Source organism: Euwallacea fornicatus, chromosome 20 (genome assembly GCF_040115645.1).
Source record: "Euwallacea fornicatus isolate EFF26 chromosome 20, ASM4011564v1, whole genome shotgun sequence".
Taxonomy (NCBI): Eukaryota; Metazoa; Arthropoda; class Insecta; order Coleoptera; family Curculionidae; genus Euwallacea; species Euwallacea fornicatus.
In genome coordinates this window covers 534,650-550,296 of record NC_089560.1, presented here as the reverse complement: position 1 = coordinate 550,296, position 15,647 = coordinate 534,650, and the positions used below count along the sequence as shown (strand labels likewise).

Here is a 15,647-nt window from a genome sequence, read left to right as displayed (position 1 = left end):
CGGCCAATCCAGCGATTATTAAAAACCATGTTTAGATGGTTCCTAACATTTCGATCGTAATGTGGTGGAGCACCATCCGACTGAAACCACATATTTTAACGCACATTTAAGGGCAAATCATTTAGTGAATCTCTAAATGAATTTCTTAAAAAAAAAACAAATTGTTCAGCATTTAATCGCGGAGGCATGAAAACCGGACTTATGAGACAATTGTCAACTGTTCCTGCCCAGATATTTAAACGAATATGTGGTTTCAGTTGGATGGTGCTCCACCACATTACCATGTATTGATAGGCAATATGCTGGAATATCTTCTAAAGTAAGCGGTAAATCAAAATTTTACAAGAATGAAAAAAATTAAGATAAAAGAATATTTAGTTTAAAAAATTAAACACGTATACCATTGGCGCGCGCAAAAAAAAGTTAGGGGGGGGGCGTGTCCGTGACCCCTAATTTACCTTCTCCAGTTTTAATTTTTTTTACCGAAATTATAGGAAAAGAACGCCTCATCGAACTGTGTTTCACTACAAAATTTTATTAAAATACGATAAGAAGTACCGAAGTTATTAACCAAATAAATTAACTTTTTACTAACTTTAACACTCTGTATAGTGAGTATGAAACGCCAAAGAAAAAAGTCGCATAAGAAAAGTCGACTTATTTTCGCTCAAAGAATCTGTGGTTAGCGGATTGGCCTACTAATTTGGAACACCCTGTATATCAAAATAATTGTAGGGTTTCATTTAAAATTTTTAAGCTTTGACCATTTTTTGATGTTCAAATTGGCTTTATTTTTGTGAACACCCTATAGAAAATATTAGGAAAAGCTTGGCAGATAACTAAAATATGAACCTTTTGCATTATTATTGCAAGAAACAGCTACAAAATACTTTTCCAAACCTTAATAACTTGTAGTTCTACAGACATCTGTATCTGCCACTTTCAACATTCAATTGCATATACAGGGTGTCTTTAAAAGCTTTGTACAAAATTGTACCACAGATTTCTGAGACGAAAACATGGCGATTTCACCCAATTTACATTAGTCCAAAAGTGGACGATTTTCAAAATACAGGATGTCAAGGTGTAAATAAAACATAGAAAAAAAAATCTTCGTTTGTAATACTACTATCTGAACAAAATGTCGCATTGGGGGGTTTTAGGGCCGAGAAATCAGAATCCGTTTACATTTTCAAATGACCCAAAAAAAAGTGCAATGGTGTTAAATCAGGTGATCTTGGAGTCCGTTCAATTCCTTTTTTCTACCTGATAACCTGACGAGTGAATCTTACCTCAATCTGCTTCAAGACTTCATCTACCCTCACATTATAGGTATCCTTGAAAACGATGATCAGATCCTAGAAAATTATGTATTTTTTCAACAGGATGGCTCTCCGTCATACTATGTAGTTCCTGTACGTAACTTTTTGGATCAACATTTTCCCAAACACTGGATTGGTAGAAGAGGTTTTATTGAATGGCCTCCAAGATCGCCTGATTTAACACCTTTGGACTTTTTCTTATGAGGTCATTTAAATATTGTTGTTTATAAAACTAAATCTATCTCTTTAGAAGGTCTTCGCCACCGAATAGTGATAGCATGTGGTGAAATAACTCCCGAAACGCTACAAAATGTGTCAGAGATTGAACAAAGAGTTTATTATTGTATGGAAATAAATAGGTCACAATTTGAATACTTAATTAAATAAAATAATATTTAAAAATGAGTTTTTTTCGATTTATTTTACTGATGTTTTAAAACGGTTTTTTTAACATTATTTAAAGGCGAAGCAAAAAAATTTCAGTACGCTTTTAAAGAGAATTCAAAACACCTTTGATTTCAGCTGCCACTTGACTCCCCGTGTCGTTTAAGATTCTCGAAAGGGTTTCCACTCCGTTTAGGGGGATAACTTTACACCTACGAATTTATGATCTAAAAATGTACCCCTTAAAAGTAAAATTAACGTGTCTCGGGGTTTTCCGAAGAAAAAAATTCCATTCAAAATATTTAAGATGGACTGAATGAAACGGACCACCCTCTATGACTTCGGTATATACATGGCATTTGATTTTTGACAAAATTGCTTAAATATGGACATTTTTATTTTACTCGATACACTTTTCGGTATTATTCTCATGCTACAAATGTCAACACCTCAGCTAGGGTGATAGTTACAGTTAAAAGTTTACATGAAAATGGGGTTCAAGTGATACATCATTTTAAAGATCTTTTCAATATGACTTTATCTGACATATTGCTTTTCATCACAGAATAAAATAATGCTAAAAATAAACAACATCTTAAACAATCAAATTATTATTTCCTTTTGCTTAGCAACTCTTCGAAATGTTCACCGTTGACTTCTTGGCACAGCCCGAAACGATAGCAAAACTCATCTGTCACATTTTCTGAAGCAATTGGAGTGATTTGCATAATTTTTTGTTTTATGCGTGAACCTTTGATTTCAGGTATCCCCATAAAAAGAAATTGAGAGGAGTGAGATCGGGAGATCCCGGCGGTCATTCCATTGAGCCTTTGCTTCCTATCCATCGTTTTGGAAGTTTCATCTGGGTACAAGCGAACATTCGGAACAAAATGTGGTGGTGCTCTATCTTGTTATGATCAAATCCATTCGTCCGACATATCTGGATTTACTTCACTAGCAAACAAATTAGCTAATGTATGAACTAGTTCGTCTTCAAGAAATTTTAAACATCGTTCGCTATTTAACTTTTCATCGTAAAATATCGGTCCTAATATTCGGTTCCCTATGGTACCCGTCCAAACACTTCTTTTTGCAAGGTACTGCGTGTGACCTTTTCTCATCCGATGAGAGTTCACTGCAGACCAATATCGACAATTTTGTTTGTTGACATATCCACTTAATGTAAAAGTTGCCTCATCGGTGAACAAAATCCGTTCCATAGATATTTCTAATTGCCGAACGGCATTCATAGTCTTTTTGCAAAACTCAATTCGTCGATCTGCATCATCCTCAAGCAATTCTTGATGTATCTGCATTTTATAAGGCCGAATATTTGCATTTTTCAATATGTTCAAAGCGGATAAATTACTGATTAAAGTTTCACGAGGTATCTGCCGGGCTGGTGTAATCGGCTTTTCTTTTAATGCCACGAGTGCGTTAATTTTTGCAACGTCATCAATTTTTTGCGATTTATTCCTTAGAGCATTTCTCACATGTCTATTATCTCATAATTGTTTTTTTTTTTTTTTTTATTAATTTACTTATGGTCTCTTGATTGATGGGGGGCAAGTCAGGATACTTTTTTCGAAATAATTCAACGCCCTCATTTTGCGTTGCGACTCTGTCGCCGTGTCCAATCGTAATTAAAATTTCGATTTTATGAAATTTATTCAAATAAGGCATAATTGGCAATATGATAACTTACGTGAAGTGTTTCTTTGTTGTACTACACGAAATGACTAAATTTTTTATTCAACGAATACTTAGATTATTGTGAAATTTTGGAAATATTTCGTAAAAAAAAGTACAAGTAAATAAACATTTAAACGTGAAAACGAATGATTTTTAGTATCATTTTGCTCTATGACGAAAAGTAATGTGAGATGAAGTCAGGTTGAAGAGATCTTTAACATGATGTATCGTTTGAACTTCCTTTTTATTTAAACTTTTAGGGGCAACTGCCATCCTAGCTAAGAGGATGACATTTATAGCATCAGAATACTACCAAAAAGTATATCAGATAAAATAGAAATTTACGTATTTAAGCAATTTTGCTAAAAATCAAGTGCCATGTAGATATCGAACTCATTTCAGTCAAAGTTAACACATTGTATATTCGCATAGTTTAAATGAAAGAAATCAGATTATTTAACTAAACTTCAGTTCCTGTCCTTTTTTAAATCTTCATGTTTTTATTTGACTATATCAGTTTTTTATGATTTATTTTGCTGAACTGTATGAATGAATATGTACTGTAAGTTAGTTTTTAAGACATGCAGCGAATTTGAAACTTCACACATCTCAACAAGGAATGCCCTTAGGGACTTGTATCAAAATACCTTTTTTTCGTAAAACATGCAAGAAAACACAAATTTAGTCATAAATAAATTTTATAACGGGCGATAAAAAAGTTATGCCCCTTTAAAGAGAATTCATCTAGCGATGGCAGCGCCGTCTACAACGCGCATAGAAAATGTAAACAGATTTTGATTTCTCGCCCTTAAAAACTCCAAAGCGACATTGTGTTTAGATAGAGGCATTATAAACGAAGTAATTAATTCTTTTAATTTTTTAATCTCCGCTTTGACGTCCTGTATTTGAAAACCGTCCACTTCTGGACTAAGATAAATTGGGTTAAATCGTCATGTCTTTCCCTCATTATTCTTTGGTACAATTTTTTACATCTTTTAGAGACACCCTATATCTCGAAAACCATTAATTTTAAGACAGCCAACGTATTAATGAACATGTATTAAAATTTAACGTAGAACGCAAAAATACAATAATATACAGTGTGCTTCCTAATTGTTAGGCAAAAAATTAGGGGGCTGTTCTCTGAGTAGTTTTAAAATATTTTTTGTCCATTGACGATTTTGGGGAAAATACTTTGTTTCCTATATACAAGGTGATAAATATTTTTCATGGAATTTATTAAAAGCTACAATAATTGTTCAAAATTGCTGCCGACAGATTGGAAGCGTGTTCCTAATCTTCTCTTCACTGAAAGCCGAACTCTTTGAAAAATATTAGGAGCGTTTTTTATTGAATTGGACCCAACAATTATGCGACTTCTCAAATCTTTCCAGGTTCCCACTGGTTCAGTATAAACTAATTATTTTAAATCACTCCATAGGAAATAGTCGAGAGAGTTCAAGTCTGAAGATCTAGATGGCCATAAGGGAAGTCCACCATGGCCAATTCAGCGATCTCTATATGTTTCTATTAAAAATTCGCCGACAATCATACTAAAATGCGCTGGTGCTCCATCTTACATAAACCACATTGCATTTCTAGCTGCCAATGGTACATCTTCAAGAAATTCAGGAGGCGATTGGTCTAAAAAGTTACGATAAACTGCGCCTGTAGGTCTTTCTGGTAGAAGTACTGGTCCAATTAGTCCATCACCCACAATTCCAATTCAAACGTTTAATGAAAATTGTTGATAAAAATTGAGTTCTAGTACTTCGTATGGATTTTTTTGGGCCCATGCGTGATTGTTATGAAAATTTCTTATTGCATTTCTCGAGGAATTTGCTTCATCGGTAAAAAGAATCAACCACAGTAGTTGCAGAATTTCCACCAATGTGTGTAAAAGCCGTTGACAAAATGCAATCCTCCACGGAAAATCTGTAGGAAGAGGAGTCTGAACACGTTATATGTGGTACAGGTGCAACAAATTTTCCCTCAAAACTTTCCACACAGTCTTATTACCAACATCCAAAACCCTTCCAATGTTTTCTCTATCATGTTCAGCATATTTTCTTACAATTTTGCCATTCTCACTGTCACTGGTCTTCCTGCACGTCCATTTCCTTTTAATGTATCTGTTTTACAAAGGCGTAGATGAGTTCTTTGGATCAGCAACATTACAACCTGGAAATCGTTCAATGTAAAATTCCCTGGCCTGTAACGAATTTCTATTGGCGATTCCACACATGAAATGCATATCATTCATCTCAGCATTCGTGTAGGCATTTATGATTAAAAAATATATTAAAAATGACAAATTTGAAAACATATTGAAATTAAATGACGTTCAACGTGTTTAGTAGTGCTGTTTTCGAAATTCTCACTTACTTGTTACGCTTATTTTAACCATTTTAATAATAAAGAAACAAAAATTGTTAATAAACATTTATGGTCTTGTATCTAGGGAACAAAGCATTTTTCCTAAAATCGTTAATGGACAAAATATTCATAAAATTAGTCAGAGAATAGCCTCCTAAATGTTTGCCTAACATTTAAGGAACATCCTGTATAGGATATTCCATTTAAAATAAGCAAGTGTGGACTTCCGGTAGAACCGGAAGCATGACGTCATCAAAAATATTTTAGCTGAGGCCCTACGAAACCACTAAATCTTCATAACTTTGTTATTCATAGTTTTCGCATAACGTCTAAAGGCGGTTCCCTGTGGGACATCCTGTATGGGGATAATAAACAAAACAAAAAAAACATTATTCGAAATTACTTCAAAATTAAAAAAAATGGTAAATCGATTTGGATCATGAGACCACTCGTTTGAATGCTGAAAACGAACTAAATCTGCATCAATTACCCTTTGTGAGATCCCTCATTCGTCATCCTTATCTTAGATCCACTGGATACTACACGATTTTTAAATGGATCTTTTCTACGTCAAGCTAGCAAAGACTTGACTAAAAAGAGAGTGTATTCTTTGAAATGTTTCCTTACAACTTAATCACATTCTGGTAGAACTTATCTTAACAAGTTTATACCTCCGCTTGTTGATGTCGCTCCATTTTATTCCTTGCCAGTGGCAACTCTCAATCATCCGTTTCTTCACTAAATTTTTAAACATTTATATTACAAATCTACTTGAAAAAATTCACCAAAGCCACAAAATACGTCGTAGACACTGATATCACAGACAAAATAATTGATCGCTTCACTTTAAAATACTCTGCGGCTGTGAATCTCGCATCGTTCCTAGTGAGGAAATAAGCCAGAGACTGCAGTTGCTGGTAATTTGATGAGCGACAATCGTACGTGTGCTGAACCTGATAGCAGGAGTTGAGAAAGTTTTCCATCTCTGTTGTTACCGTATCACACATGAAAGCGATAGAACTGGGAGCAAGCTAAAAATGATTTTTTAACCATAAATTTCCCCACAAATTCGTTCTTACCGATACAACAACCACATTAAAGACCAAACCCAGGATTCGTATCCACATTGTCAGCAGCTGTTCTGGTTGGTCAGGCTTAAGAAAAACGATAAAATTTAACGCAAGTATTATCATGTGAGTCAGCCATTGTCCGAAGTGGATAACAAGATAACTTCCAAAAATATCGTTGAAGATGCAAGTTGATGATCTAGCTCTCAAGATCATCTCTCTACTTTTCTCTAAACTTCCAGATTTGCTTGCCAAGAGAAGTTTTAGCTTTGCCTGCCGTATCTGTACCTTGATCTTCTCTATTATCAATAACATCAACAGTGAGTAGCAATTCACGTAGTAAGTTTGAAACATCGGATAAGAGACGATGCTTACTGAAGCATAGAAATTCTCGCATACTGAATCCACGTAATTCGTTACGATACCAGCTGATAGAGGGAAAAGAATATTATAGAACCAAAACAAACTTAATACCACCTTGGTAATGTATGAATGCTGGATGGGCGTTCCTCGTAAGTGTTCATATAATTTTTGCCACAAACGATTCCGCAAATAGGATCAAGTAATCATTATACATAGAATGTAAGTGAGAATTTCGGACATGTCTTGAAAATAGTCGATACTCATTAGTTGATATGTAGACTGTTTGCACACATACCGGAACTTAATTGCGTTGACCACAAAAAGAGATTGAAGGGTGATAATAAATATCGCCCTTGCGTAGAAAAACGACGAATTATGCTGACCAGGAGCTGGAACAAGAACCAACCATTGCAAATATCTGAAGAAACTGTTGAACATCAAACTTGAGAAATTTTGTGTACAAGCCATGCTATAGCCGCAATGCAGGGTAAAAGTCTAATACTCTACTTAATTCATGAACACTAAGAGGATTACTAAATGCGAGTCATTTGTCGCCCGAATAAAAATGGAGGAATAATACCTATTTCTTAAGGCTTTCATGGAATTATACAGGCCATTTCAATTAGGATCTAATAATAACGTGACATGACTTAGCTGGCATAGTTCAACAAATTAGTACAAATTGAACGAGACACCTCGTCCTGACATAACTTCATATAAAAGAGTACTGCCCCTGAAAGTGGCCAGCCCTTTAGACAATTTTTTTGTCATTTCCGCTTTGACGAATTTACTGTCGACATTGAATTTAATGTCGGGTATACAGGGTGGCCCACATGCATGGAAGAATGTTTAGATCTTTTGAAATATTCAAAAAAAGTTTAAACAAATATTTTGGGACACATGTTTCCACATATAACGGTGACTTTGAAATTTTTCTATATCTCATAGTCTCACGTCTGGAATGTTTAGCTTTTTTTTTCAAATATCAACTTATTATTTTTTCTCTTTTTTTTGAATGCGCACCCCTTTTTACATACCACCACACAAAAAATGTTGGGGGGTTGCGCTAGGAAAATTTTGACATAAAATGCAATAATATTCGGAAAATTATAATTCATTGTTTTACGTGCGCCTATGGCGACGGGTTTCATTTTATGCTGATTATTGAAATTTACTGTGAATGCTCAAAATGTTGACCATTATGAGCAATACATAAGTTGAGTCTTTATATAAAATTTTGCCTTACATTTACAAATATTTCATAACTTATTTCCCGAAATGCATTATTTATTCGAGCTCTCAAATCGTTTAAATGATTTTGTCTATCCTTACCAGATCTACCGGTATGAAATGAGCGCTATTTTGTAAAAATAAAACACCAATTTTGACAAGGAAATAAAAAAAAAATTCTTCAAAATATTTCTCAATATTTTGAATAATTTTTAAACCATTGCTTTCTACACATTTTGACCACCTTTCTGGCAATTTATGGATACCACTCCAACAGAATTGTGCCTATTTGGCATCAAACCAATTAGACGCCCAATTTTCTACTTCTTCGTAGGAATCGAAGTGCTGCTCAGCCAATGCGTGTCCCATCGATGAAAACAAATGGAAGTCTGAAGAAGTCAAGTCTGGTGAATACGGCGGATGGAGTAGCAGCTCCCAGCCAAGTATTTTGATGGTATCCTGAACCGGTGTTGCTTTGTGTGCAAGTGCGTTGTCATGTAGCAAAATTACCTTCCCGTGTCTTCTGGCCCATTTTGATCGTTTTTCGATCAATGCATTGTTTAAATTAATCAATTATTGTCGGTAGCGGACAGTATTAACGGTTTCACCAGGTTTTAAAAGCTCGTGGTGCACCACACCTTTCTGATCCCACCAAACGCACAGCATTGCCTTCTTGCCGAATCAATCAGGTTTTGCAGTCGATGTTGATGGTTGTCCCGAATCAACCCATGATTTTTTCCGTTTAGGATTTCAAAAATAAATCAATTTTTCATTTCCAGTAACAATTCGATGCAAAGCTGATTTTCTTTGGTGCCTTTGAAGCAAAATTTCACAGGTGTTTTTTCGGTTCTCCATCTGTCTTTCGTTCAATTCATGCTGCACCCATTTTCCACACTTTCGGATCCTTTCCATAGCTTCTAAACGATCAGAAATTGTTTGTCGTGCAACATATAATATTTCTACCATTTGCTTTTGACTTAAAGTGTCATCTTCATCCAATATTGATTGCAGTTCGGCGTCTTCAAATTTTTTTGGTGGTCTGCCACGTTCTTCATTTTGCACATCAAAATTGTTATTTCTGAATCGTTGAAATCATCTTTTGCATGTTGCTTCTGATAAAGCATAATCACCATATACCTCGACAAGCATTCGATGCCACTCTGCAGCACTTTTCTTCAAATGAAAGCAAAAAATTAATGCTTTCCGCAAATCATCATTTTGTGGTACAAAATTCGACATTTTTGGCACAATGAAATAATATATTGTTGTTTGTTCAAGGACTTGATTTATACTAAATATGTTTGTCAGTTTGCAAACCAACCAAGCAAACAAAAAAAAGGTTTGTTTACAATAAATGCCCTATATCGAGACATTTATATCCTGACGTTCACTTCATACCGGTATACCTGGTATACACATTGTTCTCGACGTGGCCCCATAAAAAAATCGCGTGGGTTTAAGTCAGGTGATCGAGCAGGCCATTCCACTGCTTTTCTCTTTCCAATCCATTTATTTTTTATTTTTCCCATTGGGAAACGCATTATTTAAATAATTTCTCACTTTTAATCCATAGTGAGACGGAGCTCCATCTTGTTGAAACCAAATATCATTTTGATTTGGATAAGAGGCTTTCGCTGCAGGAATAATATTCTGGATCAATAAGTTTAAATACCGCCTCGCTGTTAAATATATCTTCTAAGAAAAATGGTCCAATTATGGTACTACCAAGAATGCCCGCCCAAAAGTTTACTTTTTGAGGTTGTTGCGTGTTATTTTGTATTGCACCGTAAGGGTTCCTTTGTAACCAATATCGAAAATTGTGTCAATTGACTGATCCGTTCAACATACCAGGTCTGTAAATATGAAACCGGAATTTGCCTCCAAATATCCCTAGTGGTCAATATAGATACTACCTTATCGTGTTATTAAGGTACTATATCTCTTATTTACATCTGAGAATGATTTTCAAATCATAACAATACAGGTTCAATACTTCAGTACAGTTTGCAATAGCTTTGAGTATGTCGAATTTTGTGCCTACTTTCTGTTACCACTTGAAAAAAACGGCTGCAGATTCACATCGCATGCTTGTTGAAGCTTACGGTGAACATGCCCTTGGAAAATCACAGTGCTGTGAGCGGTTTAAAAAATTCAAAAGTGGCAATTTTGACGTCAATAACGAAGAGCGTGGAAAACCACCGAAAAAGTTTGAAGACGGCGAGTTGCGAGCTTTGTTAGATGAGGACGATACTTAAACGCAACAACAATTAACGAACCAATTAAATGTGACACGAGAAGCCATTTTCATTCGTTTCAAAGCTATGGGAAAAATTCAGAAGATAGAAAAATGGGTTCCACATGAACTCGATGAAAGACAACAAGAAAATCGAAAAACCACTTGCCAATTGTTGCTTACCAGGTATAACAGAAAGTCATTTCTTCATCGAATTGTGACTGGTGACGAAAAATGGATCTATTTTGAGAATCCCAAATGTAAAAAATCATGGGTAACTCCAGGCGAACCATCAGCATCGTCAGCAAGACCAAATCGATATGGACGGAAAACAATGCTCTGTTTGGTGGGATCAAAAAGGCCTAATTTATTATGAGTTGCTAAAACCTGGAGAAACAGTTAATACTGAACGTTACCGACAACAAATGATGGACTTGCATCGAGCTTTGCGTGAAAGACGACCAGAATACCAAGAACGGCAACACAAGGTGATATTGCTTCATGATGATGCACCATCACACACTGCAAAACTGGTGAAGGAAACGATTGGGACGTTTCATTGGGAAGTACTATCGGACGCGGCTTATTCACCCGACTTAGCACCATCCGATTATCACTTATTTGCATCGATGGGACACGCTCTTGCAGAAGAGCACTTCACCTCTTACGAAACAGTTCAAAAATGGCTCGATGAACGGTTTGCCTCAAAAGAACAACAGTTCTTTTGGCGTGGCATCCACAAGTTGCCAGAGAGATGGGAAAAATGTATATGGAACGATGGGAAATATTTCGAATAAAACATTTTTTATAATTATTGCGCAGCTAAGTTATACTTTTTGTTAAAAGATTCCGGTTTCATATTTACAGACCTGGTAAAAGTTGCTTCATCAGAAAACAAAATTTTCGGCAAAAAATATGGATTTTGTTTTCACAAATCACTCATAGTTTTGCAAAACTATAACCACCCGTCAAAATCATCTTCCGAAAATTCTTGCAGCACGTGTACTTTGTACGGATGAGATTTCTCCAATTTTAGGAGTCTACAAACTGAAGTTTATGAGACGTTATAATCCCTTTTCAGCTCTCTGGTAGATACTGTTGAATTGTCTTAAAGTTCCAACAGTAATTCTAGGGTTTTGTTACCATCAGTCACTAATTTTAACCGACCTGTCTCAAGTTTATCCCGAACACTGTCCGTTTCCCTGTATTTTTTTTTATTGCTTTGGACACTCGACACTGGGTAATAAAAGCTCGGTTAGGATAAACTTCATTAAAAAGCACACACCCTTCCTGTTGAGTTCTTATTCAGTCTCCAAAACCAACCATTATTAAAATATCGACACGTTCGTTTTCGGTTATACGTACCATGTTGTACCACTTTAACTGCACTTTATCAATAAAGATAAACAACTTTTCAATAACCGGCAAAAAATGAAACCAATAGCCATAGGCGCACGTAAAATAATGAATTCTAACGTTACAAACATTAATGGATTTTATGTCAAAATTTTCCTAATGCAACCTCCCAAAATTTTCATGTAGTGCTATGTAAAGAGGTGCCCATTCAAAAAAAGACAATAAATAGTAAATTTCCATTTGAAAAAAAACTGAAACGTTACAGACGTAAGACTATGAAATATAGAAAAATTTCGAGGTCATCATTATATGCAAAAGAATTAGTCCCAAAACTTTTGTTTAAACGTTTTTTTTTCTATCTTCAACATTTCAGAAAATGTAAATATTATTCCATGTATATGGGTCACCCTGTATGTGGTTGAGTTATGCTTCCACTTACTTCGCAAATGTTCATATCACCACCTTAAATTCCTATACTATTGAACCTCAAGAGGGGTCAAGATTCAAACGTCCTAGAGCAGATCCTGCGTCGTTCTCCTGTTGCACGGTCGAGTCTCGCTCCCACGTGCCCTGCCGACCGATTATTTCGCAATGCCGATAGCAACGACTCCACCAAAACTTCTATTTAGTTTTCTGGCGTGTCTGTTGGTTGTATTTTCCTAAACGGTGTCTTGTCTCTTTTAATTTTTTACCTTCCATTAATATTGAGATCAACGTCTCAACCGAACCTTTTATCGATGCCCTTGAATGACTATTAGGTGTGTTTAGGCCAGGGGCTTTTAGTCACTGCCTAACAGAATCGACTGCCTCACAAGGCACCCGAAGAGGTATCTCCTACTTTGCTGGTGCGAGTTGTTGTGATTCGAAAGACCAGACGCTGATGCGTCAATTGATGTAAATGGGGTTCAAGGGTTCGGGGAAGACAAACTCCGTAGCACGAATTAAGTAATTTACTTTACACTACAGATATCACTCTAATTTACACTACGGATGTACAACTTTATATACACTTCAATTTTACAGAGTCGGTACTGGGCTGCCCGAGATCTGAGAAAGATACGTATAAAGTTTGAAGGGTGACTTGTAAAAGAGTTACTGAGCAGAGATTGAGCTAATGTTGTGAGAGAGGTTGAAATAGAGTTCCGCGTTCAGGGATCAAGAAGTGTCCGAGAAATGGGAGAGAGAGAGAGAGAGAGAGAGAGAGAGAGTTCGCGAGCACTGTTTTAGAGTTAAGTTATGTGAGAGAGATTTTTGATAGAGTTCCGCGTTCAGGGATCGAGAAGTGTCCGAGAGGAGAGAAGAAGAAGGGCGTTCGCGAGTACTGTCTTGGAGAGAATCTTTTTTGGGAATCCTAGATTTTTTGCGTCCCAGGGATGGTGGGGCTGGAGGGAGACCACCACGATAAGATCTTGACCAATCCCAACCGACACCGCCCCCTAGTTCTGTGGAAAGTTTTTTCCCAAGAATCTCCACGGTCAAAGCCCAGATGTGGTTCTCTGGTTCCCTTGACAGATTTATCTGGTGACCCCCATAAATCGGGGCAGCGATAAATCAAGGAACCAGTGCCATCACGGTGGCCGGGTTTAAGCACGTGAGGGTAAGTGCTGCATCGCGGGGTGCAATGCAGCAAATGTGTATTGGGATTGTTCCAACGTCTTTAGGGCCTAATTGGAGCCCAGCGATACCGCTGATTTATGTTGGGTTTTTTCCCAACAAGGTGAATTTTCCACAGTTGTCTCTTTCCAGTTTTAGTTATTTCATTGCATTGCTACTGCAGAAAAGGACCTAGAGTAGAGCACGATCTAATGACTCCCTACACTTGTCCGCATGAAATTAGCCAATAGAATATTTCGCGACATATACACTATCGGCAAAAAGTAGACAAACAATTCAAAATTATCAATAAATCTGCAAAAAAATTATTTAAAAACTTAATCGTTCTGTATACAATATATATTTCAACTTTTAAACAATATATTACCAACATAACCAACAATGATATGGCTGTATATGAATATTTATTATGAATTTTTTTGCTAAGAGAGAAATTATTGATAAATACGAAGCGGCAAAAGTTTTTTTTTTTATAGAAGAGGGAAACCTTCAAAAGGTACCCGGTCTGATGCTTTAGCAACCGGGTTATGTGGAATTCGTCCCTGAGCGGGACGCCTACCCACTAAAACCCTCCTCTCTTCATCCTGGAACCACCGTTAGGCATTACTTCGGGGGGGATGGCATCTCCTCCGGCGTTGCGGCCCCTTGCCCACGGGAAGGGAAAGCGGCAAAACCTTCCCTATGGGGAGCCGCGGTGCCCGCTCCTGTGTCTCTCTTAGTCAGCTCCCTGCCAGTCCGCCTACCGGCATGCCCCGGCTATTGTCGGTGGGATTAGGTCGACGTCGAGGCTCTGGACCCGGCCTCTGGTATCAGGGAGCGCTCAAGCCCCCCCACCTCGCCAAGGTGGAAACACACGGCGGGAGGGCAAAAGTTAGAGAAACATTTATCCATCACTTTTGTGTATTTGCAGTCACTAGTAGTAATAGGAAATCTTTATTCACTTGACGAAGAGTTATCGGCCTCATTGGCCTTTCTGCCTGTGACATAATGTTTTACCGTTCTTCTTTGCGGTGCAATCAAATGTAGGATCACGAAACCGGGCCATAATTCAATTGACCATCGACAGTTCCTAGATTTCTGTATTCGTCCTTTCCGTTCGCAATGCCGCGTCCCATACTTAAATCATTATGATAAGGCAATTATAGTGATCATCCTTGGGCATCTGGTGCCCAGATGTGACCAAGAGGGGGGGAGAACCCAAGTAGCAGTAAGTTTAGTTAGTAAAAGAAGAGGCTGACCCGGGCAGTACCAAAAACCGACGAGCTGAGATAAGACAGGGCTCGGTCCGCTTGCTCTTCTTTCTTTTGTTCCTTTTTTCGTTAATAAACGCACACTTATAGCTTTATTTCTTGAACTGTGATTTCTTTAGTAGATATAACCACCATCCCATATCTACTCTAGTATTGGAGTTTGATATCCCATTAAATCCCGATACTACACAAATATGCACAAAAAGAAATTAAAAAAAAAATCACAATTCTTGGAAATGCTCCAACAGTGTAGGGGAGAGAGAAGGGAAGCGAAGAGGAAGCGGAATTGTCTTCTTTATCTTGATAGTTGGAGTTGAGTATAGTTCAATTGTAGTGATTGTCTTTCCATTGGGGCTGTAGTTGTAGTAATTTTTCCATTATTGTAGTCATTAGCGTCCGTTCATATACAGGGTGATTGGCAATGTAATCGACACAGAACAGGTGCGTGTAGGGGACCTTAAAATATGTCGATTTTTTATATGAAGTTTTTTCCTGATGCCTACGGTTGCTCAGATATCAGTTTCCGAAGATAAATTAAAAAAATGAAAAAATCATCTATTTCAGGAAAGGCTTAACATGAAATCACCATTTTGGGAGATATTTTTGCTTTGTTGACATCTTTATTTGCTGAAAATTTGAAGTGGCTGAAAACTTAGTAAGGGATGGTTTAGGAGTGGGCCACCCTTAAAATTAAATGAATTTTTTTAACCCTAAACAAATTAAAAACTAAGATATATCAATATAATAGTAAATTTAATTT

At 36.8% G+C, this 15,647-nt stretch overlaps 1 pseudogene; it reads right to left on the bottom strand.

Annotated features, from left to right (window-relative positions):
• Positions 1–6,513: 6,513 nt before the first annotated feature.
• Positions 6,514–12,190, bottom strand: LOC136345598 (uncharacterized; annotated as a pseudogene).
• Positions 12,191–15,647: the final 3,457 nt, after the last annotated feature.